The 27051-nt window shown below is 50.7% G+C and overlaps 1 protein-coding gene and 1 long non-coding RNA gene across 5 annotated transcripts in view; both read left to right on the top strand.

The window, feature by feature from the left end:
* MACROD1 (mono-ADP ribosylhydrolase 1) overlaps positions 1 to 27051 on the top strand; it is a 208039-nt gene that overhangs the window by 83752 nt on the left and 97236 nt on the right. The window lies entirely within an intron of this gene.
* On the top strand, positions 774 to 16865 carry LOC115654270. Its single transcript, XR_004001150.1, has 3 exons — positions 774 to 786; positions 15211 to 15219; positions 16348 to 16865. It is a non-coding gene; the product is annotated as an uncharacterized LOC115654270 (long non-coding RNA).

The raw sequence follows: 27051 nt of genomic DNA, 5'->3' as shown, positions 1-27051 counted from the left end.
TTCGATCACCAGCTCTGGGAGGTGGGTGGGGTCTAGTGGTTAGAGCAGGGTGGCTGAGAGGCAGGGCCCCTGGGTTCTATCCCACCTATTTTAGAGCTGAAGTGGTACCTAGCCCTTCTGCTCTTCACAGGGGCAGGTATCACACAGATTTCCTAAACTCCCTGCTGTGCATGCAGACACCTACACACACACACATTCTGCATGTATCTCCCTACACCAAACACTCTACGGGTGCCCCCTCCCTACGCACACCATGCAGCTCAGCTCGAGGAAGCATGCAAAGCCAAGCCCTGTGTCACAGGGGCTTTGGCAGCTAGCCATCTCTCCCCCTCCCCGCCCCTGTGCCCTATCCTCCACTCAACCTGCAGATATTCCCATTCCCAGCCAGACTGGCTTTGATGCACAGAGATCTATTTAAATGTAAATGGCCATAGGCCCAGCAAAGAGAGATCTGGACTCATTCAGAGCCCCTGCATGCTGTCAGAGGCAACTGAATGGAAAGAGTGAGGGGCAGTGTGGTCTAATGGGACTCCTAGGTTCTGATCCTGCTTTGCCAGTGTCCTGTTAGGTGACCATGGGCAAGTTCCTTCCTCTCTCTGGGCCTCTGTTTCCCCTCCCACTTGTCTGCTCAGACTGTGAGCTCTTCAAGGGAGGATCTGGCTCTGATTTTCTCTATGCAGTGCTTAACATGATGGGGGCCTTGATTTCAATTGGGGTCTGTGCAGCGCCTGGCAAATGGGGGCCTGATCTGTCAGGATCTGTGTAGCGCCCAGCATGAACAGTCCAGTCCTCAGTCCAGTAGATCGCCGGTAGCTGGAAAGCATCAGAGTGGGATGTAATAGAAAATTTTTAGACAGAACAATTTTCTGTTGGAAAATGCAGTTTGGTTAACATGGAAACGTTGCAGGAACATGTCAATTTTGACAAATTTATTGTCAGGAAGAAATCAGAACGAATCATTTTGACTTTCTCATTTTGTTCTCAGATGGTAAGTCGTTGCATTTCCACTGGGTTGTCTCGATTAGTTTTGTTTTGACTTTTCTATGAATTCTGACATTTTGAAATTTGTTTTTGTTCCAAAGCAGAAATTTTCCAGGGAAGGAAAATCCCACCAAAAAAGTTTGATTCGGTTCCATTGAATTATTTTCTTTTGATCTTGTGGAAACATTTCATTTTGAGAAGGAGTAAAAGTTTTGTTTCCATGTGATCTTTTGATGCATTTTAGTTTGCCTTTGCTGTGGTAGGAGATGAGATTTACCTTCTCAAAATGAACAGATTTGACATGATCAAAAGGAAGAGGTGCAGTGGAATTTTCCTTTTTTCTAGATTTGATCCCAGATCTAAAGTTGGGGTGTTTGGGTGAAACTGAATGACCTGTGGTATACAGGTGGTCAGACTAGATGATTGGTCCCTTCTGGCTTTAAACTCTATGAAATATCTCCGTCTCTTGGACCCTAGCCTGGCACATAAGGCAGTGTCCCGCCGCCCCCCCGCGTTCCCTCCCGACAGCAGGGTAGGTTCTTTGCAGCCTGTGAAGCATCCATCCCCCTTCCCCTCAGACTTCTAACCATGCTAGGTATCTCCAGCGCTGCCAATAACAGCTCCTGCAAAGAGGTGACTGGTGACTGACATAGTGCGGGGAGTGGCTGTGTTAAAAAATGGCCCCTTTAGTTCTCCCCTCCCCAGCCCCCTGTGCGGTCTGATTCAGCTGACACAAAGGGGCATTTGGCTCCTGTTAATACCACAGAGCGTGTGCAGGCATGGTAGGCAAGCGCGTGGGTCAGCGCCATCCCCTCCCTGCACGGGATCTCCATTCATAGTGTCCAGGCAGGAGGCATCAAGGACTCCGTGAGAGTAGGGGGGGAGACCCAGGAGGGGGTTTGGCAGGACCAACGGGTGCTGCAGGGGGAGCATTTTATGATTTCAGATTAACTGTGGATCTGGGAGAAATTAATGCAGGTCATCTGTGCTGCCTCCTTGGAGCACACAGCTGCAAATCACTCAAAGATGCAGGGCCAGAATGAAGGTCAGGATTCCTGGGTTCTGAGCTCAGCTCTGGGGGGAAAGGGGGTTCTGGTGATTAGAGAAGAGAGTCAGGACTCTTGGGTTCTGAGGTCGGCTCTCGGGGGAGAGGGGGTTTCAGTGATTAGCGAAGGGAGTCAGGACTCCTGGGTTCCGAGCTCAGCTCTGAGGGGAGAGGGGGTTCTAATGATTAGAGAAGGGAGTCAGGACTTCTGGGTTCTGAGCTCAGCTCTGGAGGGAGAGGGGGTTCTAGTGATTAGCGAAGGGAGTCAGGACTCCTGGGTTCTGAGCTCGGCTTGGGGGGGAGAGGGAGTTCTAGTGATTAGCGAAGGGAGTCAGGACTCCTGGGTTCTGAGCTCAGCTCTAGGGGGAGAGGGGGTTCTAGTGATTAGAGGAAGGAGTCTGGACTCCTGGGTTCTGCCCCTATGCTGGGAGCTCTAGCCTGGAATGGTGGCAACTGCAGTTTCTGTCCTTTCTTTCGGTGAATTCCTCATCTCATGTCATTTGATATCTGTTCCCCCTCTCTGGGGCTGCAGAGGTTGGGCCAAGACCAGGCGATGCGGGACTGGTGCTGAGAGTAGTTTCCCAGGCCTGGGCAAGGGTATGTGTCAATGGAAGGTGCAGACATTGGACAAACATGGGACTCTCTGATGTTGCTCTTGCCAGTGTTTTGTGGGTCCTGGTTCTTCCCAACTCTTTCCTGTTGTCCTCCACTCCCCACCCCCAGGTCAGAAGACAGAACCCAGAAGCCCTGACTCCCAGACCCCCTGTTCTAACCACTAGACATCACTTCCCTCACAGATCAGGGGACAGACCCCAGGAGACCAGACTCCTATCCTCCCTCCTATCTAATCACTAGACTCCGCTAGCCTTCCAGCACTGAGACTAGAACCCAAGTGTCCTAAAGACCCTTTACCACTAGCCCCCGGAACAGAGTCAGAGCAGGGACTGTGCAGCGCAAGAGGAAAACAGGCTGTGGCTTAGATCAGGGCAGAAAACTTTCCAGGAGTAATAACAACAGCAATTAATAGTTATGCTCATTAAAATACTTGCTAATTAATCCCCTTGATAGTCACATGTGGCCTTGTTAGCCTCCTGCTGCAGAGTGAGCAAGTGACTCACCAAAGAGAGTTGGGAATAGAACCCAGGAGTCCTGACTCCCAATCCCCCTGGGCTCACCCCTCTAGATTTCACTCCTCTCCCCCTAGCTGGGGACAGAGCCAAGGAGTCATTCCCGCCACCCCCACCAGACACCACTCCCCTGCCATCTTCTCCTTAACCCCCATATTTCTCACACAACGCCTGATAGCAATGGATCTGCTCTCAGACAGCCGCCCCCCTCGCCCCTTTATGGTTACCATTTGTTCTCAATAAAGCCTGTATCTTGTCATAGCAAGGCCTGTATGGGAGCTGTTATTGCAAGGAGAATGGCCTCTTCCATTTGTATCTATCCAGGCTATTCTGGTCCCCAATCTAAGGCATCATGGGGCAAAGCACTCAGGAGAGGAACAAGAGTTATAGAAACCACCCCTGATTTACTTACTGCTCTATTTATTTGCCTAGTGCAGCTTTTATGGAGTGTTAGGGTATGGCTACATTTGGAATTTCAAAGCGCTGCCGCGGCAGCGCTGCGAAGTGTGAGTGTACTCAGAGCGGCAGTTCTCAGAGCGGGAGTTCTCTCCCAGCGCTCCATGTAAACCACATCCCTTACGGGTGTAGCGTGCAGCGCTGGGAGCGCTGCTGCCCTGATTACACTAACGCTTTACAGCGCTGTATCTTGCAGCGCTCAGGGGGGTGTTTTTTCACACCCCAGTTGCAGCGCTGCGAAGTGTGAGTGTAGTCAGAGCGGCAGCGCTGGGAGAGAGCTCTCCCAGCGCTCCATGTAAACCACATCCCTTACGGGTGTAGCGTGCAGCGCTGGGAGCCACGCTCCCAGCGCTGCTGCCCTGATTACACTAACGCTTTACAGCGCTGTATCTTGCAGCGCTCAGGGGGGTGTTTTTTCACACCCCAGTTGCAGCGCTGCGAAGTGTGAGTGTAGTCAGAGCGGCAGCGCTGGGAGAGAGCTCTCCCAGCGCTCCATGTAAACCACATCCCTTACGGGTGTAGCGTGCTCCCAGCGCTGCTGCCCTGATTACACTAACGCTTTACAGCGCTGTATCTTGCAGCGCTCAGGGGGGTGTTTTTTCACACCCCAGTTGCAGCGCTGTAAAGTGTGAGTGTAGCCAAGCCCTTAATATGCTGGGAAAGGAGCTGTGGGTCTAATCCACCCATATGGGGGGGTAATACATTCCCTCCCCCAACCTGTGGGGAAGGGGCCTAGGTGTCCTGGCTCCCAATCCTCCCTGGAGCCCTGACTCCCAGCCCCCCTGCCCCCCAACTTTACCCACTATCTTTTCCTCCCAGAGCTGAGAATAGAACCCAGGGGTCCTGGCTCTGAGCCCCCAGTACGCTAACCATTAGACTCCATTCCCACTCAGAGCTGGCATAGATCCAAAAATAGGTCTAGTGCAGAGGTGGGCAAACTTTTTGGGCTGAGGGCCGCACTGAGTTTCCAAAATTGTATGGAGGGCCGGTTAGGGGAGGCTGTGCCTCCCCAAACAGCCAGGCATGGCCCAGCCCTGCCCCTATCCGACCCCTCCTGCTTCTTGCCCCCTGACGGCCCCCCCGCCCTGGGACTCTTGCCCCATCCAACCCACCCATTTGCTGTCCCTTGACTGCCCCTGGAACCTCTGCCCCTGACTGCCCCCACCACCCCATCCAACCCCTCCTCTTCTTCCTGACTGCTCCCCCGGGACCCCTGCCCCATCTGACCACCCCTGTCCCCTGACCGCCCCTGGAACCCCTGCCCCTGACTGCCCCCCCCACCCCATCCAACCCCTCCTCTCCTTCCTGACTGCTCCCCCGGGACCCCTGCCCCATCTGACCACCCCTGGCCCCTGACCGCCCCTAGAACCCCTGCCCCTGACTGCCCCCCCCACCCCATCCAACCCCTCCTCTCCTTCCTGACTGCTCCCCCGGGACCCCTGCCCCATCTGACCACCCCTGTCCACTGACCGCCCCTGGAACCCCTGCCCCTGACTGCCCCCCACCACCCCATCCAACCCCTCCTCTCCTTCCTGACTGCTCCCCCGGGACCCCTGCCCCATCTGACCACCCCTGTCCCCTGACCGCCCCTGGAACCCCTGCCCCTGACTGCCCCCCACCACCCCATCCAACCCCTCCTCTCCTTCCTGACTGCCTCCCTGGGACCCCTGCCCCATCTGACCACCCCTGTCCCCTGACCGCCCCTGGAACCCCTGCCCCTGACTGCCCCCCACCACCCCATCCAACCCCTCCTCTCCTTCCTGACTGCCTCCCTGGGACCCCTGCCCCCATTCAACCCCCCTGTTCCCTGCCCTCTGACCACCCTGACCCCATCCACACCCCTGCCCCCTGACCACCACCCTGCACTCCCCTGCCCTCTATCCCACCCTCCCTGCTCCCTTACCGCGCTACCTGGAGCACCGGTGGCTGGCGGCACTACATCCACGCTGCCCGCTGGAGCCAGTCACACCACCGCGCAGCACAGAGCACCGGGTCAGGCCCTGGCTGTGCAGCTGCGCTGCCCCAGGACCTCGCAGCCCGCTGCCCAGAGCATTGCGCCTGCAGCTGAGGCTGCGGGAGAGGGGGAACAGCAGGGGAGGGGTCGAGGCTAGCCTCCCAGGGCAGGAGCTCAGGGGCTGGGCAGGAGGGTCCCGCGGGCCGTAGTTTGCCCACCTCTGGTCTAATGGTTAGGTAAGGGGGGCTGAGAGTCAGGACCTTTGGTTCTATTCCCAACTCTGGGAGGGGATTGAGATCAAATGGTTAGAATGAGGAGGACTGGGCGTCGGGGCCCCTGGGTTCTATTCCCAGCTCCATTGGAGTGGGGGACTGGGAGCCGGGACTGCTGAGTTCTGTTCTCATCTCCTGCCACAGCAAGTCCCTTCCCCTCTCTGTGTATCACTTTCCTCCACCCTCCATAACAGGGATAAGAATATTTGCCTTTCTGCTCCTGGATGAATTTATTTGTCCCAGACTCTCGGAGCTCAGGGGACAGAATCCTATTGCTCTTCTGTGCAACGAACCAAGCGGTGACTGAACTTCCCTGCTCCTCAAACCAGCCGGGGAAAAATACATCAGCCAGTCTTGTCCTCACATCTCATCAGCATGATTTGTTAGGCAGGAGAGGATGCCTAGAGCAAGATGCATTCAATTCCTGAGTGTCCCGCAGGGGCTTGGCAGCCACAGCACCCGGCATAATCTTCCCCTTGTGTGAACTGCCAAGGGCTGGTGTTATGGGGAAAGCTTGGCTAAAAAGAAGGTACCAGCTCCCTGGTCCATGGAGCACGGTACCCTGGCAGGAGAGGTGGGTTACACGTTTTGGCCAAAACATCTTTGGGGCAATAAATGCAGATTTGGTGACACCGGCATGTTTGGTGGATTTTCATGGCGTTGTTGCATTGTTCGTTTTGATCCCACCAAAAAACATTGATGTGTTTTGATTTTTCAGTTCAAAATGACTGTTTCAAAATTTCCTTTCATCTTATTTTTTTAAATCCCCAAATGTCAAAAAATGGTAGAAATCAAGGTGATTTTTTTTCCAATTTTTTGATTTGCTGAAAATTTTCATTTTCAGTCTGAGCTGAAATAATTTTTCCCCCTGATTTTTTGATGTTGCCAACAAGCCAAAATATCTGTTCCGTGCTCAGCTGTGGCCGGCAGCAGGGATGGAACCAGGGCTTTCTCTTAATCAGGTCCCAAGCCTGAGCTAAAAGATCTAAAGCTGTAGTAGGCTCAGCAACCTCTATATGTGGCTCCCTGCTACCACTAGAGGGCGACAGAATGAGCGAGTGAGGCTTACACTTGCCCCAGCCATTACTCCTTAGGGACCATGTCCCAGTTAATGGCCCGGATCCTTTGAATTTGACGCCCCTGCAGCACTTGCTGCTCTCTTTCATTCCTACTGCTGCCTCTGCTCCCGGCATCATGACGTTGTTGACATTAAGCAGCCTGGCTCTAAAGACAGTTGCAGAGGGGCTGGGATAAGGGAGTTGTCCTCCTGGATTGCAAACTCAGATTAGTAGGGGACTGGCTGGCTCAGAGGGGTGGGGAATGGGGCCTTTCCCCTCGACGGGGTCCCAGTTCCCATCCATACCTAGGTGTCTGAAATGTGTTCCCTTCCAGCCCCAATGTGGCACGTGCAATGCGTTGGCTGGGACTCACCTGACAAATTACCACCCCACTAAAATAACACCATTGCAGCCAGCATCCTCAGCCATTTTAGCTAGATAACCAGATTCCAGGATTGTCAGTGTGTGTCACTGAACCCTAGAATGTCTGCTGAGTCAGTGTGACATGACAGAAAGAGCTCCAAGCATAGGTTAGGTCAGTTATCCCTGGGATTCGCGGTCTGTTACCATCCTCTAGTTTGTACGTTCTCTGCCATTTTTGGCTTTTTTACATACACGACTACACAAATTCCACCTATGCAACAGCCCGGGCATTCAGCTCCTAGTTATTTAATACTTGTGTGATGGTAGCGCACAGAAGCACCAGCCATGGACCAGGACCCCATTGCACTAGGTGCTGTACAGACACAGAAGAAAAGAGTCAGGAGCTAAGCACTGAATGGCCCATACAGATCAAGTTCCCTTCTCATCTAACATCCTTAGAATTCTGGCAGAGTGAACGCTGGCGCTGTATATGCATAGAAATCTGTTCTAGGCAAATCTTTGGCTCTCAGGATTCCTTCAGGCAGCACCCAAGGGGTTAACTCATCCTCATCTCTTCCCTGTTTGCATGGGATTGGAATCAGCCTTCAGAAGCCTATTGTCTCCTCCGCGCTTTACAATTCCCCCTCCTATCTGCACGCCCCACTGCGTTATTATGAACACAACGGCCCCGGATCGCAGAAAGAAATTATTTTCCCTTGTCTTTAACAGCCTGATTATTTTTCTGATGTGCCAATCTGCTGAATTTAATCCAATCAGACTGGCATAATCTCCTGTGACGGTGTTGATAGGCTTGTTCCTTAAGTATGAAGGTTAATGGAGAGGAGACATTTCTATATGATCGTTATTACTATTTTTGCTATGCTTAAAAAATATTAGCTAACACCCAAAATAAAGAGAGAGACATTCCCCCAGAACAGTAATTATTAACACCTGATTTTAGCTGATGCAGACACCTGATCAGTAGTGGAGCATGATCAATTTATCTGACCTAGATGAACCCTGTTAATTAGAACTTCAAAATATTTAGCATCCACAACATACCACTGTGCCAGGCGCTGCACAGTCCCTGACTTAGATTAGGGCACCCATTGTGCCAGGCACTGGCCAGACCCTCAGTGAGATCAGGGCACCCCTTGTGCCAGGTGCTACTCAGACCCCAACCAAGATCATGGCCCCTGTTGTGCTGGCTGCTGCCCAGACACACAGTGAGAGAGAGTCCCTGCCCCACACAGCTCACAGTCTAAATAGATAAATGAAGGATTATTCTCTCCATTTTACAGATGGAAAAACCAAGGGCCAGAGAAGGGAAGTGGAGTCTGTGGTAGATCAGGGAATTGATCCCACATTTCTTAGCGCCTAGGCTAGTGTCCCTAACCATTAGGAAATCCTTCCTTTGGCTGAACTAAATGGTTGGGGATCAGACTAAACCAGCCACTCAGTGATGGGGGGTTCAGGTAGACACCTTAGGCTGGTTATTCCTAGTGGCTGGTTATTCCATAAGTGACCCCTAAGGGTTTCTTATAGCTGGTTCTAGCTTCTGTTCCAGACGGGATACTTGAGTAGATGGCCCCATAGTTCCACTCTGGTACCAGGATTCCTGTTCAGTACAGGGCAGTCTGAAAGGGACGTGCTCATCGTATCTATACTGCTGAGCAATGACTTTTCATTGAAATGGCAGGACAGATCCTGAGATAGATGGAGGAGGATTATGTCTGGAGAGAGAGAGATGGTGTGATACATATAACCCCTTTGGGGGCTGGCCAGAGCTGGGGATAGGATCCAGGTGTTCTGACTCCCAGCCAACCGCTCTCTCCTCTAACCACTACACCACACTCCCCTCTGAAAGCAAAGGACAGAACCCAGTACTTTCAGACTCCCTCTCTAAACCACTAGGCTCCGCTCTCTTCTCTGGACTGGGAACAGAATGCAGGAGTCCAGAGACTTGAGAGACAAACTAAAAGGACTCCGCAAGCCGGTCCATTGTCAGAAACCCGGTGCTTTCTCTGCTGCCCAAGCTTCCTCGGACTGCTACCGCTGGGGTGTTCATTAATGTAAGGACCATGTATAATGAAGTAAGTGAGAGTTAAAAAGTGCATGATCTCCATGCTGGGCACTTGTGGGGGGTTTTATTGACCTGATTTCCATTGAGATAATTCACCCGGCCTTTCTCTCTGGCACGCGGCTGTTCCCTTTTAAAAACACAATATATATCTCTAGCCCTTCCTAACTGGATGTTTCATGCCTCATGTGCCATAACGGTTAGTCAATTTCCACCCAGGATAAGAAATCTGTTTTTATTTGCGGTGGAATGGGGGGGGTGTACGGGTGTATTATTTTCAGATTGTATTTTATTTATTTATACCAAGCCCCCTATTGTTAACGCTCTCATTCACTTGGCATTAGTTATGGTGTTTTCCCCGCACCCAATGGCTGTAATATACCAAGGATATAGATTTCACCTTTATTTATTTTTTTCTTCTTAGAAAAGCTAGAGAGATTGTTTGCGGATGGGGGAAATAATCGCCATCTATTCAATGCTTCCCCTTCCTTATCCTTTCCCCCAGCCCATTGCTGCCAGAGATTTGTGGAGGGAAATCAGTCGCAGGTTTGGGGTCAGCAAGAGGGGAAGGCACAGACATATGGGGGAGGTCTGGAAAATATGATGTGGTAGGTTTTGCTATCATTTTGTTCTGCTGTAACATGAGATCAGGAGATCAAAAAGGTCCAGTGGATAGGGGGGCTGCGCTAAGATATAGACCACCTGGCATCGATTCCTGGCTCCGCTGGGTGACCTGGAGCAAGTGGCATCCCTGCTCTGTGCCTCAGTTTCCCCTCCCACCCTTTGACTATTTAGACTGTCCACTTTTTGAGCCAGGGATTGTGTCTGGGCCCCCAGCCTGTGTTGGGGTTTGTGCAGTCCCTCTCTCAGTGGATCCCCAGCTGGTGCAAATTGGCATCGCTCCATTGGAGTCAGTGGGGCCAGATCCCCAGCTAATGTAAATCAGCATCGCTCCATTGGAATCAACGGACAGATCCTCAGTTGCTGTAAACTGACACTGCCCCATTGGAGTCAGTGGGTCAGATCCCCAGCCGGTATAAATACACCTGTTTGCATCAGCTGAGAATCCTTCTCCAGCACTGTAAAAGGCCCTATTGCAGCAAATGAAGCTATAATTTATATTCAGCCTGGTGGGGAAACTAACCCCTGGTTGCATAATTTGAGTGTAAGTTTTCTAATTGCATCAGTTGAGCCAATCCAATGTCTTGGATGTTCAAGAATTAATCTTTTAAAAAGCTGTTGAAAAATTGGAGAGGGTGCAGAGAAGAACCACGGAAATAATGAGAGCTGGAGAAAATGCTCTTCCTGGAAGGGATGTAAGAACAGGAGCAGCAGAAGCTCCTTAAAAGTGCCCCGGCTCTGCCCCTTCACCCTGAGACCCTGTCCCTGTGCCACCCTTCCCCCCTTGCCTCCGCCCTTGCACCGCCCCTTCCCCTGAGGCCCCACCTCTTCCCCGCAAGATCTCCCTCCCGCCTCACTCTCTCCTCTCTGCTTCCCCCTTCCCCTTTTGCTCACCCTTAAAAAGTTCTACATATTCTTACTTTTAAAAGTGATAGGGCCCTGCCCCGCTGCGTCCCCCCATCCTGGCACTCCAGTGTAAGAAGTTCAATCTGTTTAGCTTCTCGGAAAGAAGACTGAAAGAGGGCTTGACTCTGGTGTGTTTGTAGCTTCACAAGGAGAATATATCAGTGCTAAAGTGCTCTTTAACCTAATGGAGAAGGCAGAACACGGACCTAAGGCTGGAGGAGAAGGCAGACGCATTCCGGTTAGAAATAAGGCATCAATTTCTCCTAAAGGGTGCAATTATCCATTGGAACAAACTCCCAAGAGAAGGAGTAGATTCTCCATCTGACTGGATTCCTCCCTGGAAGTTGCTTCAATCAAACACAGGTTTTGGGACTCAGTACAGGGGTAACTGGGTGAAATTCTGCAGCCTGGGCTGTACAGGAATAAATCAGACCAGATGATCTAATGGTCCCTTCTGGCCTTGAAAATTCAGTGACTCAAGATCCCCCAGCTTTCTTTGTGACTCTTTAGTGATGCAAATCATCCTCCCTGACACTAAACTTTGCGGGAGTTGGAGTGTTTTTTAATTAAAAGGTGCAAACCTGCTATGGTTGCACCTATGCTGACCAGACCTTAATACACTCCCGCCCCCGTGTAGCCCTAGTGGCTCAGCAGAGCCCATTCCAGGGTGATGCATCCATTGAATCCTCGATTCTAAGGCTGGAAGAGACCACTGTGATCACCTGGTTTGACCTTTTGTATAACACAGGCCATAAGACTGCCCTGAAATAATGCCTGACCCAGAGCACCTCTTAGAAAAACAGCCAATATCGATTGCAGAATGGCCTGTGATAGAGGAAAGAAGAGGGAGAAATTATTATTATTTTATTTGCAATTAAATCCACCATTTAGGGGTGTTCTCTTTTTTGCAGCACCTGCTGTAAATTCTCCTCAGAAAATTGGCTTGGTTTTTAACCACTTTGTTACGACTCAACATACGCACTCTGATCAAAAGCCTGGCTCCTAGATGCACCTCCACAGCTCATGCGAAAGGATAAAAGATGCATCAGAGCTGTCAAAGATGAAGGTAAACTCCTCCGGGCAGATGGGAAAATGCAGTTTTTGTTCTACAGGAAATCCCAACATAGTGAAGGATTTTTTCATTCCAAAGAAAAGCAAGGGCCAAATTACATTGATCGGGGTCCATTGGAACATTTTGTTTTGAAAGGAAATGGTTGGACATTCTCAATAAGGTAAAAATGGATCATTTTCCTTTGATTTGTCTTCTTTCAACTTTTTTATGCTATTAAACTATTCAATGTAACAGATGTACTATAGATAATATATACATGACATATCTACGTGTAATATATTATTAGACATATTTGCATAGCATAGAAAAGTGGAGACTAAACAAATCAAAATGGTGACTGTGAAATGAAACATTTCCCACTGATTCCAAGGCCAGAAGGGCCGACTGTGATCAACTAGCCTGGCCTCCTGTATGACACAGGCTGTAAGACTTCCCCAAAACAATTCCTAGAGCAGATCTTTTAGAAAAACATTAAATCTTGATTTTAAAATGGTCAGTGATGGAGAATCCACCACTATCCTTCCTGCCAGCATGGATTTGTAAAGAACAAATTGTGTCAAACCAATCTGATAGCTTTCTTTGATAGGATAATGAGTCTTGTGGATAAGGGAGAAGCGGTGGGTGTGGTATACCCAGACTTTAATAAGTATCAGAGGGGTAGCCGTATTAGTCTGGATCTGTAAAAGCAGCAAAGAATCCTGTGGCACCTTATAGACTAACAGACGTTTTGGAGCATGAGCTTTTGTGGGTGAATACCCACTTCCTCAGATGCATGTAATGGAAATTTCCAGGGGCAGGTATATATATGCTAGCAAGCAAGCTAGAGATAACGAGGTCAGTTCAATCAGGGAGGATGAGGCCCTGTTCTAGCAGTTGAGGTGTGAAAACCAAGAGAGGAGAAACTGGTTCTGTAATTGGCAAGCCATTCACAGTCTTTGTTCAATCCTGAGCTGATGGTGTCAAATTTGCAGATGAACTGAAGCTCAGCAGTTTCTCTTTGAAGTCTGGTCCTGAAGTTTTTGACAGCCTGGACCTATACATTGAATGCTTCCGCCAGCGTGCACAGGCAGAAATCGTGGAACAACAACATAGCTTGCCTCACAACCTAAGTCGTGCAGAACGCAATGCCATCCACAGCCTCAGAAACCACCCTGACATTATCATCAAAGAGGCTGATAAAGGAGGTGCCGTTGTCATCATGAACAGGTCTGACTACCAAAAGGAGGCAGCCAGACACCTCTCCAATACCAAATTCTACAGGCCACTTCCCTCAGATCCCACTGAGGAATACACTAAGAAACTACAGCATCTACTCAGGACACTCCCTACACTAACACCAGAAGAAATCAACATACCCCTAGAGCCCCGACCAGGGTTATTCTATCTACTACCCAAGATCCACAAACGCGGAAAGCCTGGACGCCCCATCATCTCAGGCATTGGCACTCTCACTGAAGGACTGTCTGGATATATGGACTCTCTACTCAGACCCTATGCCACCAGCACTCCCAGCTATCTCCGTGACACCACTGATTTCCTGAGGAAACTACAATACATTGGTGACCTCCCAGAAAACACCATCCTAGCCACCATGGATGTAGAGGCTCTCTACACAAACATCCCACACACAGATGGAATACAAGCTGTCAGGAACACTAACCGTGATGATGCCACAGCACAACTGGCTGCTGAGCTCTGTGCCTTTATACTTACACACAACTATTTCAAATTTGATGACAATATATATCTCCAGATCAGTGGCACTGCTATGGGCACCCGCATGGCCCCACAATATGCCAATATCTTTATGGTCGACCTGGAACAATGCTTCCTCAGCTCTCGTCCACTCACGCCCCTTCTCTACCTACGCTACATACGCTTCATCATCTGGACCCATGGGAAGGAGACTCTGGAAAAATTCCACCACGATTTCAACAGCTTCCACCCCACCATCAACCTCAGCCTGGACCAATCTACACGGGAGGTCCACTTTCTTGACAGCACGGTGCAAATAAGTGATGGTCACATTAATATCACCCTATATCGAAAACCTACCGACCGCTCTGCCTACCTTCATGCCTCCAGCTTCCATCCCGGGCACATCACACGATCCATTGTCTACAGCCAAGCACTGAGGTACAACCACATCTGCTCTAACCCCTACACCTACAAAATCTCCACCAAGCATTCTCAAAACTACAATACCTGCACAAGGAAATAAGGAAACAGATCAACAGAGCCAGACGTGTACCCAGAAGCCTCCTACTGCAAGACAAACCCAAGAAAGAAACCAACAGGACTCCACTGGCCATCACATACAGCCCCCAGCTAAAACCCCTCCAACGCATCATCAAGGATCTACAACCCATCCTGGACAATGATCCCACACTTTCACAGGCCTTGGGTGGCAGGCCAGTCCTTGCCCACAGACAACCTGCCAACCTGAAACATATTCTCACCAGTAACTGCACACCGCACCATAATAACTCTAGCTCAGGAACCAATCCATGCAACAAACCTCGATGCCAACTCTGCCCACATATCTACACCAGCGACACCATCACAGGACCTAACCAGATCAGCCACACCATCACTGGTTCATTCACCTGCACATCCACCAATGTAATATACGCCATCATATGCCAGCAATGCCCCTCTGCTATGTACATCAGCCAAACTGGACAGTCTCTATGGAAAAGGATAAATGGACACAAATCAGACATTAGGAATGGCAATATACAAAAACCTGTAGGAGAGCACTTCAACCTCCCTGGCCACACTATAGCAGACCTTAAGGTGGCCATCCTGCAGCAAAAAAACTTCAGGACCAGACTTTAAAGAGAAACTGCTGAGCTTCAGTTCATCTGCAAATTTGACACCATCAGCTCAGGATTGAACAAAGACTGTGAATGGCTTGCCAATTACAGAACTAGTTTCTCCTCTCTTGGTTTTCACACCTCAACTGCTAGAAAAGGGCCTCATCCTCCCTGACTGAACTGACCTCGTTATCTCTAGCTTGCTTGCTAGCATATATATACCTGTCCCTGGAAATTTCCATTACATGCATCTGAGGAAGTGGGTATTCACCCACGAAAGCTCATGCTCCAAAACGTCTGTTAGTCTATAAGGTGCCACAGGATTCTTTGCAGACTTTAGTAAGGCATTTGATACGGTCTCGCATGATATTCTTACCAATAAACTAGGCAAATACAATTTATATGGGGCTACTATAAGGTGGGTGCATAACAGGCTGGGTAACCGTAGTCAGAGAGTAGTTATTAATGGTTCCCAATCCTGCTGGAAACGTATAACAAGTGGGGTTCAGCAGGGGTCTGTTTTGGGACCGACTCTGTTCAATATCTTTATCAATGACTTAGATATTGGCATAGAAAGTACACTTATTAAGTTTGCAGATGATACCAAACTGGGAGGGATTGCAACTGCTTTGGAGGACAGGGTCATAATTCAAAATGATCTGGACAAATTGGAGAAATAGTCTGAGGTAAACAGGATGAAGTTTAACAAAGACACATGCAAAGTGCTCCACTTAGGAAGGAACAATCAGTTTCACACATACTGAATGGGAAGAGACTGTCTAGGAAGGAGTACGGCAGAAAGGGATCTAGGGGTTTTAGTGGACCACAAGCTAAATATGAGTCAACAGTGTGATGCTGTTGCAAAAAAAGCAAATGTGATTCTGGGATGCATTAACAGATGTGTTATGAGCAAGACACGAGAAGTCATTCTTCCGCTCTACTCTGCGCTGGTTAGGCCTCAACTGGAGTAGTGTGTCCAGTTCTGGGCACCGCATTTCAAGAAAGATGTGGAGAAATTGGAGAGGGTCCAAAGAAGAGCAACAAGAATGATTAAAGGTCTTGAGAACATGACCTGTGAAGGAAGGCTGAAAGAATTGGGTTTGTTTAGTTTGGAAAAGAGAAGACGGAGAGGGGACATGATAGCAGTTTTCAGATATCTAAAAGAGTGTCATTAGGAGGAGGGAGAAAACTTGTTCACCTTAGCCTCTAAGGATAGAACAAGAAGCAATGGGCTTAAACTGCAGCAAGGGAGGTTTAGGTTGGACATTAGGAAAAAGTTCCTAACTGTCAGGGTGGTTAAACACTGGAATAAATTGCCTAAGAAGGTTGTGGAATCTCCATCTCTGGAGATATTTAAGAGTAGGTTAGATAAATGTCTATCAGGGATGGTCTAGACAGTATTTGGTCCTGCCATGAGGGCAGGGGACTGTACTCGATGACCTCTCGAGTTCCCTTCCAGTCCTAGAATTTATGAATCTATAAATTGTTCCAGTGGTTAATTACTCTCTCCATTAAAAATTGATGCTTAATTTCCAGTCTGAATTTGTGTAGCTTCAACTTCTTGCCATTGGATCATGTTAGATCTGTCTCTGGTAGATTTGTTCCCCATGTCGACACTTACAGACTGTAATCTAGTCACACCTTAACCTTCTCTCTGTTAAGCTAAGTAGACCGAGCTCTTGGGGTGTATCACTGTAAGGCCTGGTTTCTAATTCTTTAATCATTCTCATGGCTCGTCTCTGAACCCTCTCCAATTTATCAATATTCTTCTTGCATTCTGGGCACAGACTCATCCTGCCTCAGGCCTGGGGATGCATGAGGTGACTTCCTGAGGCCCCTTACAGTCCTACATTGCTATAATTCTAGGATATGTTTCGACATCATCAAAACGAGAAAATTGAGAGGGTCCATGATGACTTTCTCCCTTTGAAATTATCGTTGTAATCAATATGTTCCCATGATGCCACATTTTTTGATGGAACTCTCTTTGAATGAAACTGTCTTGACCAGTTCCACTCATGGACTCGTAGATTTCATGGAGCCATAGAGTTTAAGGACCGTTAGATCATCTAGTTTGACCCTGTGCACATCTCAGGCCATTACATTTCACACAGTTACCCCTGTACTCAGCCCAGTACCTTAATACTCTAAACACTGTTCCCAAATGGTTTTGCATGCATCATAGGAGCTATATCCATTTCCATGCCTAGCAGTGCTGTTATGGGCTGTAATAGACTCATTGCAGGAGGAGGAATGAAGATTTCCTACTCCTGGGTTCTAGTTTGTCTTGCCAGAGGCAGACTGCATACCAATGTGCATCTTCTGTAAGCAAAGCACTCCTTTCTTCACTCCCTCCCGCAGCAGTTGTGGAATCTAAGACAGAGGCTACTGTTTGGGGGAATTAAAGCGGTGTAAGATCCCACATCGATTACAGATGTGCTGGTTTTTCAAACAAACTCGCTGGCTGTAACTGCGGTTGCTGGAAAAGGTGGATTAGTGGTTAGGACAAAGGCGTGGGTGGGAGCCAGGACTCCTGGGATCTCTCCCTGCCTGTAGGAAGGGAGTGGGTATAATTTACAGAGCAGCATTGCTAATCTTCAGGATTTTATCCTGAATCTCATGATATTTGGCATTTTCCTTAAAGTCATGGGATTCTTGGGGTGCGTTTTTTTAAAGGTACAGAATGTAAATAAACAAACTGCACTAAAAAGATACCAGACTCAACATCACTGGTTTCTGCCTTCCAAGAGCTGGGGATAAAACCCAAGAGTCCTGATTCCCAGCCCCCCTTTCTCTAACCACTAGACATCACTTTCCTTCTGGAGCTGGGGAGAGAACCCAGGAGTCCTGGCTCCCACCCCCACTCACATAGGCTTGCTCCCACTTCCTACTGCCACTTGTTTACATATGGATTCTGCTTCCTGTAATTTAACTTTTTAGTTTGTTCTAACTCTGATTGCAGGGTAATTTTTAATGCATTTCTCTGCCAGGCAATTTGTTCAATATCCCCCAAGACTCCACAGTATTCAGATTTGCAGCTTTTTATTGCGCGCCGGTTTAAATTAAACGCGTTGCCAGGATCCCAATGTGGATTGTAATTGGAATTTGTTTCTGCGCCCCCCTCCTCCCCCAGCTGTAAAGGTTCAGCGCCATCTCTCAATGCGCCAGTATGGAAAAAACATGCAGGACTTTCTATGCCCCAGTGCCACTGATACAGGGGGAGTCTGCAAATGGGGATGTGTGCTTCAAAATAATGGGCACAGCTCTGCCTGTGCCCCTCAATCCTGCCCTGCATCCCCCTGTTATCCCAGCCCTGGGCTCTCCCCAGCACTGCCTGTGCCCCTCAATCCCGACCTGCATCCCCCCCGTTATCCCAGCCCTGGGCTCCCCCAGCTCTGCTTGTGCCCCTCAATCCCCCCCTGCACCCCCTGCTATCCCAGCCCTGGGCTCCCCCAGCTCTGCCTGCACCACTCAATCCCGACATGCACCCCCCTTATCCCAGCCCTGGGCTCCCCCCAGCTCTGCCTGTGCCCTTCAATCCCACCCTGCACCCCCTGCTATCCCAGCCCTGGGCTCCCCCCAGTTCTGCCTATGCCCCTCAATCCCGCCCTGCACCTCCCCGTTATCCCAGCCCTGGGCTCTCCCCAGCACTGCCTGTGCCCCTCAAACCTGACCTGCACCCCCTGTTATCCCAGCCCTGGGCTCCCCCCAGTTCTGCCTGTGCCCTTCAATCCCACCCTGCACCCCCTGTTATCCCAGCCCTGGGCTCCCCCCAGTTCTGCCTATGCCCCTCAATCCCGCCCTGCACCTCCCTGTTATCCCAGCCCTGGGCTCTCCCAGCTCTGCCTGTGCCCGTTAGTCCCACCCTGCACCCCTTGCTATCCCAGCCCTGGGCTCCCCGCACCTCTGCCTGCACCCCTCAATCCCCCCCTACACCCTCTTCTATCCCAGCACTGGGCTCCCTCCTGTCCCTCCGCCACAAACTCCCAACATAGCATATAGGTTTTATGGACAGATTCATAGATGTCAAGATTCAGCAGATAAGGGAATAGGCTATAACTGACTTTCTGGGTGACCTTGGGCAAACTCCTTCCCCACTTGTTGCCTCTGTTTCCCTTCCCACCCCTTGTCTGTTTAGATTGAGAGGTCTCTAAGGCAGGGATCATCATTCTGTGTCTGTGCAGCGCCTGGTGCTGTTGGGACCTGGTCTCGGCCAGGGTCTGTGCAGCACCTGGCCAGAAGGGTAGAGACATCTAGCTGGTACCATAACAATAAGGCTGGTTCCTAACTTGCAATCCAGTCACTCCCGTAGCTTCCAGTGCTCAGAGTAGCTTCTCCTGGAGGAAATCAGAGCATTTAGCCCATTAAATTGCTGGCGAGCCTGTAGCCGCATCGCTGGATTAGGGAAGAAGGGCAGGATTCAGTTAGCACAGAGCCAGCTGCCTCTGGGGAATGGAAAAGCCTCTTCTCAAGGATATTGATCTTAGAATGAACTATGGAGCAAACAGCTGGGGCTCTGAGCTGGCCAAGACTGCCTGTGGGGATGGGGACAGGCTGGCTCTAGCTACTGCAATTAACAAGGGGAGAGCAAAGGAACCCTAGAAGTGGGGCTTGAGGAAAGGATGTGACGGCTTAGAAATAGCTTCTAAAATCAGGGGGGCTGTCCTGCAGGAGCTCTGGGTCCTGGAGGGGAGTGGAAGCGGGGGAATTAGAGGGGGTGGGGTGGGGTGGGGGTGGGGGTCGAGTCAGGGCTCCTGGGTTCTGTTCTTGAGGAGGGGAAGGGAGTGAGCCTGGGCGAGCTCCAACTCATCATACTTGGAAGTGGCTGGGCAGAGTTCAAGCACTTGTAAATCAATAGCAATTCTGAGGACAAATAAAAGTGAGATGAAGGGCTCTGGGTGCCCCCCCTGCCTCAGTGAGGTGTCAGCGCCAGATGAATCACAAACCAGGCAGCCATGCAGGGGCTAGGGAGAGACACTCTCCTCCATAGACCTGGGGATAGGACGGAGGAGTTTCAGCCTCTTCTGCTCTACCCACTAGACCCCACCCTCCCCAGAGCTGGGAATAGAACCCAGGAGTCCTGACTGCTCCCCGACCCAGATGCATACCGAGAAATTGAAGGAGCATGTTCAGGACCTTATGTGATGCAGCAGCTTAAAATCTAGCCCTGAGCTCCCCTCCCTTCCCCTCACAGCCATCCCTAACACACAGGCCCCCTGCTCCAGACACTAGCATGCCCACCCTGCCGCTGGGTGTGCCATTGTGAATCCATGCAATGCCCGTCCTCTGCATCAGCCAGGGCCTCCTGATGGCTGGCTGCTGCTCTCTAAGTCCCTGTGTTTGCAGGGCCCCAGCCCCACAGGGAGAGCCCCGAGGCCCAGCTGTTCCACTACTGTCTGTGAGCATGAACATCAGGCCACAACGCAAGGGCCTGGAGCAGCCGAGCAACTTTCAGCAGCCAGCCATGGCCCCTTGCCAGGCCCGCTCCATGCATGGACATGCCACAGCTAATGATCTACAGGGGGACACGATGGGGGGGCTAGATGGCTGGTAGAGTGGGGTGTATATGTAGGTCACGCTGTGTCCATCGTGCTTTCCTTCCCTGACTCCGTTTTCTAAACCAAAGATCAGATCTTTTAGTAACCCCCTTTTGAGCTGTATCCCCCCAATTAATGAAGCCAACGGGTTCGACTCACATCTGGGTGCTCCGGGGTCGGGCTCTGTGGTCCTCCTGCTCAGGACGCCTGGGTCCGTGGCAGGTGAGGGGGTGGGGGGCAGCAGCACGACATAGCCTGGCTCCAGGGAGAGGGGAAGCTTGGGGCGACAGTGGCTGGGCGAGCCATGTAATGGATGGATCTCACAGGCTCAGCTGGACGGGCTCTCTGTAAAGGGAGGGAGGGAGGGACGGAAAGGGTTAATCTGGGTATAGCATCAACCTCAGTGCTGTAGCAGCTTTCCCACTGCAGCCCTCAAACAGCTTAACAAGGCAGATCTGTCCTCCCGTTTTATAGCATGGGATGCCGAGGCAGAGGGACAGGGACTTGCCCAGGATAGAACCCAGGGGTCCGGAGTCCCTACTCCCACCTGCTGTAACCACTAGACATCGCTCCCCTTTCAGAGCTGGGAATAGAACCCAGGAGTCCTAACTCTGAATCGGGCTGCTTTAACCCCCTAGACCCAACTCCCTTCCCAAGGGTGGGTCTAGAACTCACTAGTCCTGATGTCCATGTTGTCATACACGCCCCTCTATCTACCCAGTTACCCCGGCTTCCGGGAAGCAGAGAGAGGAGGCCCCACACTGGGGATGCAGACTCCAGAGGAGTAACTGAGCTCAGAGGACAGGGCTGTCTAACCGTGCCCCCTTCAGTGCCAGCGCAGGTACCACCTAGGACCCTCCCCACTGGCCTCCTTCTGAGGGAATTCCTGGGGTCTCACAGTGCAGATGCTTTGCGATGAGTGTGACCACCCCCACTGCAGAGGGTGTGATCAAGAGCCCCAGTCTGGGGCACCCTGCGGTACTCAGTGCCCCACAGGGGCTGGCATGCACAACAGGAGCTCCGAGCTATTATCTGGGGCTGCTGTGCTCTGGCAGCAGGAGGAGGCTGGGGCTGATGCAAACATGCCCTGTGCTCTGTGGCATTGCATTCAGGACATGCATTGGCTTCTGATGGAGATGAGGGGAGCGATGCCAATTAGCAGCCGCACCGTGACAGGTGGCACCATTGGCAGCTGCAGCGAGAACTTGCAGAGCACTGGAGGGGCATTTTCCCTCCATCTCCTTTCCCCCAACTGGCTGTTTGGCTGTTCTCACCAACTGCCCCCTCTTAATCAGGTGTGATGGAAGGGAGCCAACGTGTGCTTTGGGATCTTTTATCCGATGGCCTGAGACAGGTCGCTGGGGGGGCTCTCGAGTCCTGCACTCATTTGAAACAGGGCCAGGGCAAGGATGTTTCGTGCCCTAGGCGAAACTTCCACCTTGTGCCCTCCGCCGTCCCCGAGCCTCCGCCCTGAGGCGCCCCCCCTGCGGCAGCCCCCCCCCTCCACCCTGAGGCATCCCTCCTGCGGCAGCCCCTCCCCTCCGCCCTGAGGCCCCCCCCGTGGCAGCCCCCCCCGCCATGAGGCGTCCCTCCTGCAGCAGCCCCCCCCGCCCTGAGGGGCCCCCCAGCGGCAGCTCCCCATCCTCTGCCCTGAGGCACCCCCCAGCCCCAGCTCACCCCTGCTCCACACACAAGCACCCCGAGCATGCTGTGGCTGCTCCACTTCTCCCACCTCCCAGGCTTGCGGTGCCAATCACGGCGTGCTCGGGGAGGAGGCGGGGCAGGGGTGAGCTGAGGCGGGGCGTTCCCCTGCGTGCCGCTCCCCCCCCACTTGCTGCAGGCGGCCCCCCTAGCGCTCCCCTGCCCCGGCTCCCTTCGCCTAAATGCCAGCGGCGACTGGGGCGGCCGAAGATCCGGCCACCGCGGTCACTGCCGAAGAAAATGGCGCCCCCCAAATGCCAGTGCCCTGCTTGCTTAAATGGTTGCACCAGCCCTGACTCATTTGCCACGCAGGGCGGGAACCGCAGAGGAGTGAGTGTCATGACTGCACAGGATTGTAGCCGAGGTCAGGAGGTAGGGGTTGCAGTGCAGCTGGGGTAAATAAAAGACGAGAATAAGAGAAATGCAGGCGCCATTTTTTGCAGGGATGTCAAACAGGAAGGGTGAATAGAAAATTGGGCCCTGTTTGCAGGCATACAGGTATATGCATATGTGTGCCTATATTTTACGTGTTTGCATACGTTTGTGTCTATGCTTATGTGTGTATATTTGCAGACGTGTGTGCATGTATTTACATACATGTGCATGCATTTGCATATGTGTGTACATGTATGGAGGCGTGTATTTGCATACTTACCTGTGTGATCATGCATATACCAGTGCATGTGCATATCTCTATCCGTGCCCACCCACATGCCTTTATTTTATATACTACATCTATCTGCAGCCACCCTCACTGCACCCCGGGCAGCCTCCTTAGCTTGCTTGCTAACTGCAGTTTGACAGCTAACCCACCTGTCTCCCTCCTTCAGCGTCCCGCTGAGCTTGCTGTCTTGGAGCTGGGGTGGGCCTGGGAGTTGGGGGGCCTGGCTGCACTGTCTGTAGTAATCGCATTGTTAGGCCAATGAGATTCCTCGTTCAGCTGTCTAATCCCTGTGCCTTTATTAAACCTGATTGCCAGCTCGACAGCTGTGGGGAATGAGATGGCGTGTCAGCAGCAGAGTTAGGTGCCCACAAATTGCCATTTGTGAGCCAAAAGGCTTATCGCCCCAAGAGAAGGGGAGAAATTGGCACAAACTGACCGCTGCCCCTGCCAACAGCAGCCCCAGATATCCCTCCCTGCCCACAGGGCAGATTCTGTTCCACATGCTGTTGAAGGAGAAATTTGAGCTTTGCTTCTCTCCCTCCAGGAGCATATGATTCACCCTCAAGCCTTTGAGAACTCAGGAGATATTTTAATAAAAAGTGTAACCAGTGTTGGTGTTCGTTGTAACTCAGCTTCTGGATTTCCTGCAGCCTTTTAGGGTTTCCCAATTTTCCCAGCATTTCCTAAGCTAGAAAAAATGACTCTCTTATCACATGATTCCAAGAGAGGGTGATTTAACGGGAAATGATGGATGTCGCAGTAGACTCTTGGGAGGTGGATGACGCTGTGAGATTCGTCTGGATTCTTAAAATGAGGTAGCACCGTTCTTGTGCACCATTTTAAGGCCAAATTCTGCTCCTAGTGAGACCAGTGGAAATCAGGGTGAGTCACTGAACTGGCCTCAGTTATGCAGAAGCAGGGCTGGCTTTGTCTAGGTCATTTAAGATGGCTTCCATGTTGAATTTAATCTCTAGGGCTAGGAGCAGTTTGTTTGTAATAGCAGAATTATGGAACAGATCCCCCGCTGGTGTACACTGAAATTGCCCTAGCATGTAAAAGAGCCATGGCTCCATTGGAGTCAGCCGGGCTAGATCCCCACTAGTGTAAATCGGTGACACTCCACTGGAATCTAAATGGGTTTGTCTTTGAGGTGGGCTGGAGCACCTATTTGTACAGGAATCCCTTGCCCAGTGCTGAGATGAAGCTGCCCCTGGGGTGGAATGAAAGGCAGATTTTGTATCCAAGTGAAACTGCAGGAGGAGTTTAAGAAATGGCCAAAGCTGGAATTGGAGCCTAAAATTGAGTTTAACACCACAAGTCTTGGGGAAGGTGCCCTGGGATCTCCCTCCTACACACCCATTCATCCACCTACCAGCATAAAGTAAAGGATTGTTCAGTTTAGAAAGGAGACAAATTTGATGGGACAAGGTACAAGTCTGTACAATACTAACTGGTCTAGGGAAGGAGCTTCTGGTCTCCCCATCTCACAGGGGGACTCTCCGTGAATTTGGAAGGTAGCCATGTCTGAATCGATCAAAGGAAGTGCTTTGTTCACTTGATACGTAATAGCAGGTGGAACTCACTGCCACTGGATGTTGTTGAAGCCAAGAACTTAGCAAGCTCCAAAGAGGGCTGGATGTTCGTATGGATAATGAGAATATCCAAAGCTAAAGCAGCAGATGCTAACAAAGATTTCAGATGGGAGGTAAAGTCTTGTGCTTTGCAGTTTAAGTCAGTCTCTGACTAATTAGAGGTTAGGATTGGGCCTTTATGGGGGATAGATTACCTCTCATCTGCCTGTTGGGTTTTCACACGTTCTTCTGTTATTGACCACTATTGGAAACGGGTTATAGGAACAAATGGACCAGTGTGTGGTAATTCTTATGGTGGAGACAGTTCTCAAAAAGCAGCCAGCTCTAAGCAGAATCCTTCCCCCACGGACACCTGCTGTGATGAACACACACAGGGAAGGTTTTATTGAGTTGATCTCAAACTTAGAGCTGGGTGAATAACTGATTTTTTGGTTTATTAGTAATTCTGAAAAATCACAGGGGGATGGGAAATTCATTTCAGGTCAAACAAGATGGTTTGTTTCTAATGTTTTTAAACATGGTTTTTGGATAAGATGGGAGGAAATTTCAAAACATTGGGAATTGAAAAATGGAAATGTTTCAATTATTTGAGAGTTTTCTGACAGAAACAACTGGCAGACATCACCACGAATTCCCAAATCATTTCAGTCAACCCAAATCTGCATTTTTGCGCCAGAAAAAAAGTTTTGGTTGACAAATTTCAGCCACCACCACAAGCCAGTACTCTCCGCCTGCTTACATCTTGTCAGATTGCCCTGTGCCCCTTCTCACACGTCACCTGGGTCCCTCCTGTTGCTGCCAGGACCCATTGGCACATGAGCCCAGGACAGAGGTGGGAGCCAGGACTCCTGGCTTCAATGCAAGGAAGAAACATAGCCCTGTTCTCATTAGCATCAAATGTCTCCTCCCTGGGCTGGCGCAGGTGGGGGAGTGGCGAGGGGGGGTTTGCTTCGGTGGCTAACTGGAACATGAGCTTTCCTGGGGTAGAGGGGAGGTGCAGGGAGGAGGAGACAGATCAGTGTGAAGGAAGGGCAAAGCGGTAGCAAAGTCAGTGCATGCGGCATCAATTTCAGCTGACAGCTAGCAATTACGGCAGGTGATAGCCAGATTACTCCAAATGCATTTATTACAGGGCCCAGGGAGCGCATGGGGACTTATTTACTGGCAAATCCATACTCATTACAGGGCTTCGGCCTTGGCTGGCCGCAGAACTGCTCAAGTGAAACAAATAATTATCAAAGTCCTTCCACGGCCCAGTGCTCAGGAGGTGGGGAAGGTGGGGAGCAGGGTTGGGGCGTCTATTTTGTCTTTTCTGTATTCTGGCCTTTCCTACCTTTCTTCTATATTCTCATCTATCTGTTTGTCTATGTGTCTATCCATCCATCTTCTATCCCCATGCACATCCATCTGTCTAGCTGTCCTCCTCCCGCCTTCCTCATAACAAAAGCTACAGCAAACTAGGGTCACTTTACTTCTGAGTACAGCATCCTCGCTGGGTATACTGCACTTTAACTTATGGGCTTTAACATCCCGCTTTTAAATTTCCTACAGTGTCCCCTGTAGACAAGCCTGTCATGTGGACACATTTATATCACTACCTATGTGATCAGGCACTGTGGATAGAGCCTAGTGGATAGAGCACTGGACCGGGACTCAGGAGACCTGGGTTCTGCCCCTGGCCTTCTGGGTTAATGTGGGCGTGTCTCTTCCCTGCTCTTTTCCCTTCTGTAAAATGGGGCTCATGATCCTGACCAGCCAAGAGAGCTAGAGATTGTGATTAATGTGGACTTGTGTGTAGACAAAAATAGTGCCTCTCTACCACTATGGATAAAACGTAAGGGAGTGAGCTATTCAGGTACAAGACACCTTTATACCAGTATAACTGCACCCACACTAGCTGTGTAATAATGTAACTATACCGGTAACAAATGATAGCCCTAGCCCATGGAGTGGGTCGCCGTGTGTTATGCCTCATGAAGTTGTAGGTGACATGACGACTGTGCAGAGAACAGGAGACTTTGCCATTAACAGCTGATTTCCCTGATTGTCCTGATGCCCTCTTAACTGGAAGTTTTTGGGGTGGTTAATTACATCCTCTGCATCACCTTCCCCTTTGAGAAGTCAGAGCACATTGATTCTTCCCTTTTCCCCAGCTTGTAATGGGCAATGAAATAGTTAACAAGAGCATCATAAAGTAGCAGTGCTGAGCATCTAAGTTAACTCCTGTGGAAATGAGCATGGCAGTTCTTCCGCTTGGAATGGCTGGCTCAGGCTCTCTGCAGACTAAGGCAGTGTCGCTGCATCAGTGACACTCAGGGCAGCTCCCTCCTCTCAGAGCAACTGGCTCAGACTCTCTTCAGACTCAGGCCGTGTCACTGCATCAGGTACACTTGGGGCAGCTCCCTCCTCTCAGAGAGACTGGTTCAGGCTCTCTGCAGATTCAGGCATGTCACTGCATCAGTTACACTAGGGGCAAGTCCCTCCTCTCAGAGCAACTGGCTCAGGCTCTCTGCAGACTCAGGCATGTCACTGCATCGGTTACACTTGGGGCAGGTCCCTCCTCTAGAGTGACTGGCTCAGGCTCTCTGCAGACTCAGGCATGTCACTGCATCAGTTATACTCGGGGCAGCTCCCTCCTCTCAGAGCGACTGGCTCAGGCTTTCTGCAGACTCAGGCAGTGGGTTATATTCTGGTCACATTTTGAAACATTTCTTCACAGCCGCAACAGCTGGAGACTCACGGCTGGTTTTAAATGAAAGCTGTGGCTCTGCAGTATTCCCTGGTGGTATTTTCACCTCCCAGCAAG

This window comes from Gopherus evgoodei, chromosome 7 (genome assembly GCF_007399415.2).
Source record: "Gopherus evgoodei ecotype Sinaloan lineage chromosome 7, rGopEvg1_v1.p, whole genome shotgun sequence".
Taxonomy (NCBI): domain Eukaryota; kingdom Metazoa; phylum Chordata; order Testudines; family Testudinidae; genus Gopherus; species Gopherus evgoodei.
This window is presented reverse-complemented; position numbering and strand designations above follow the sequence as displayed.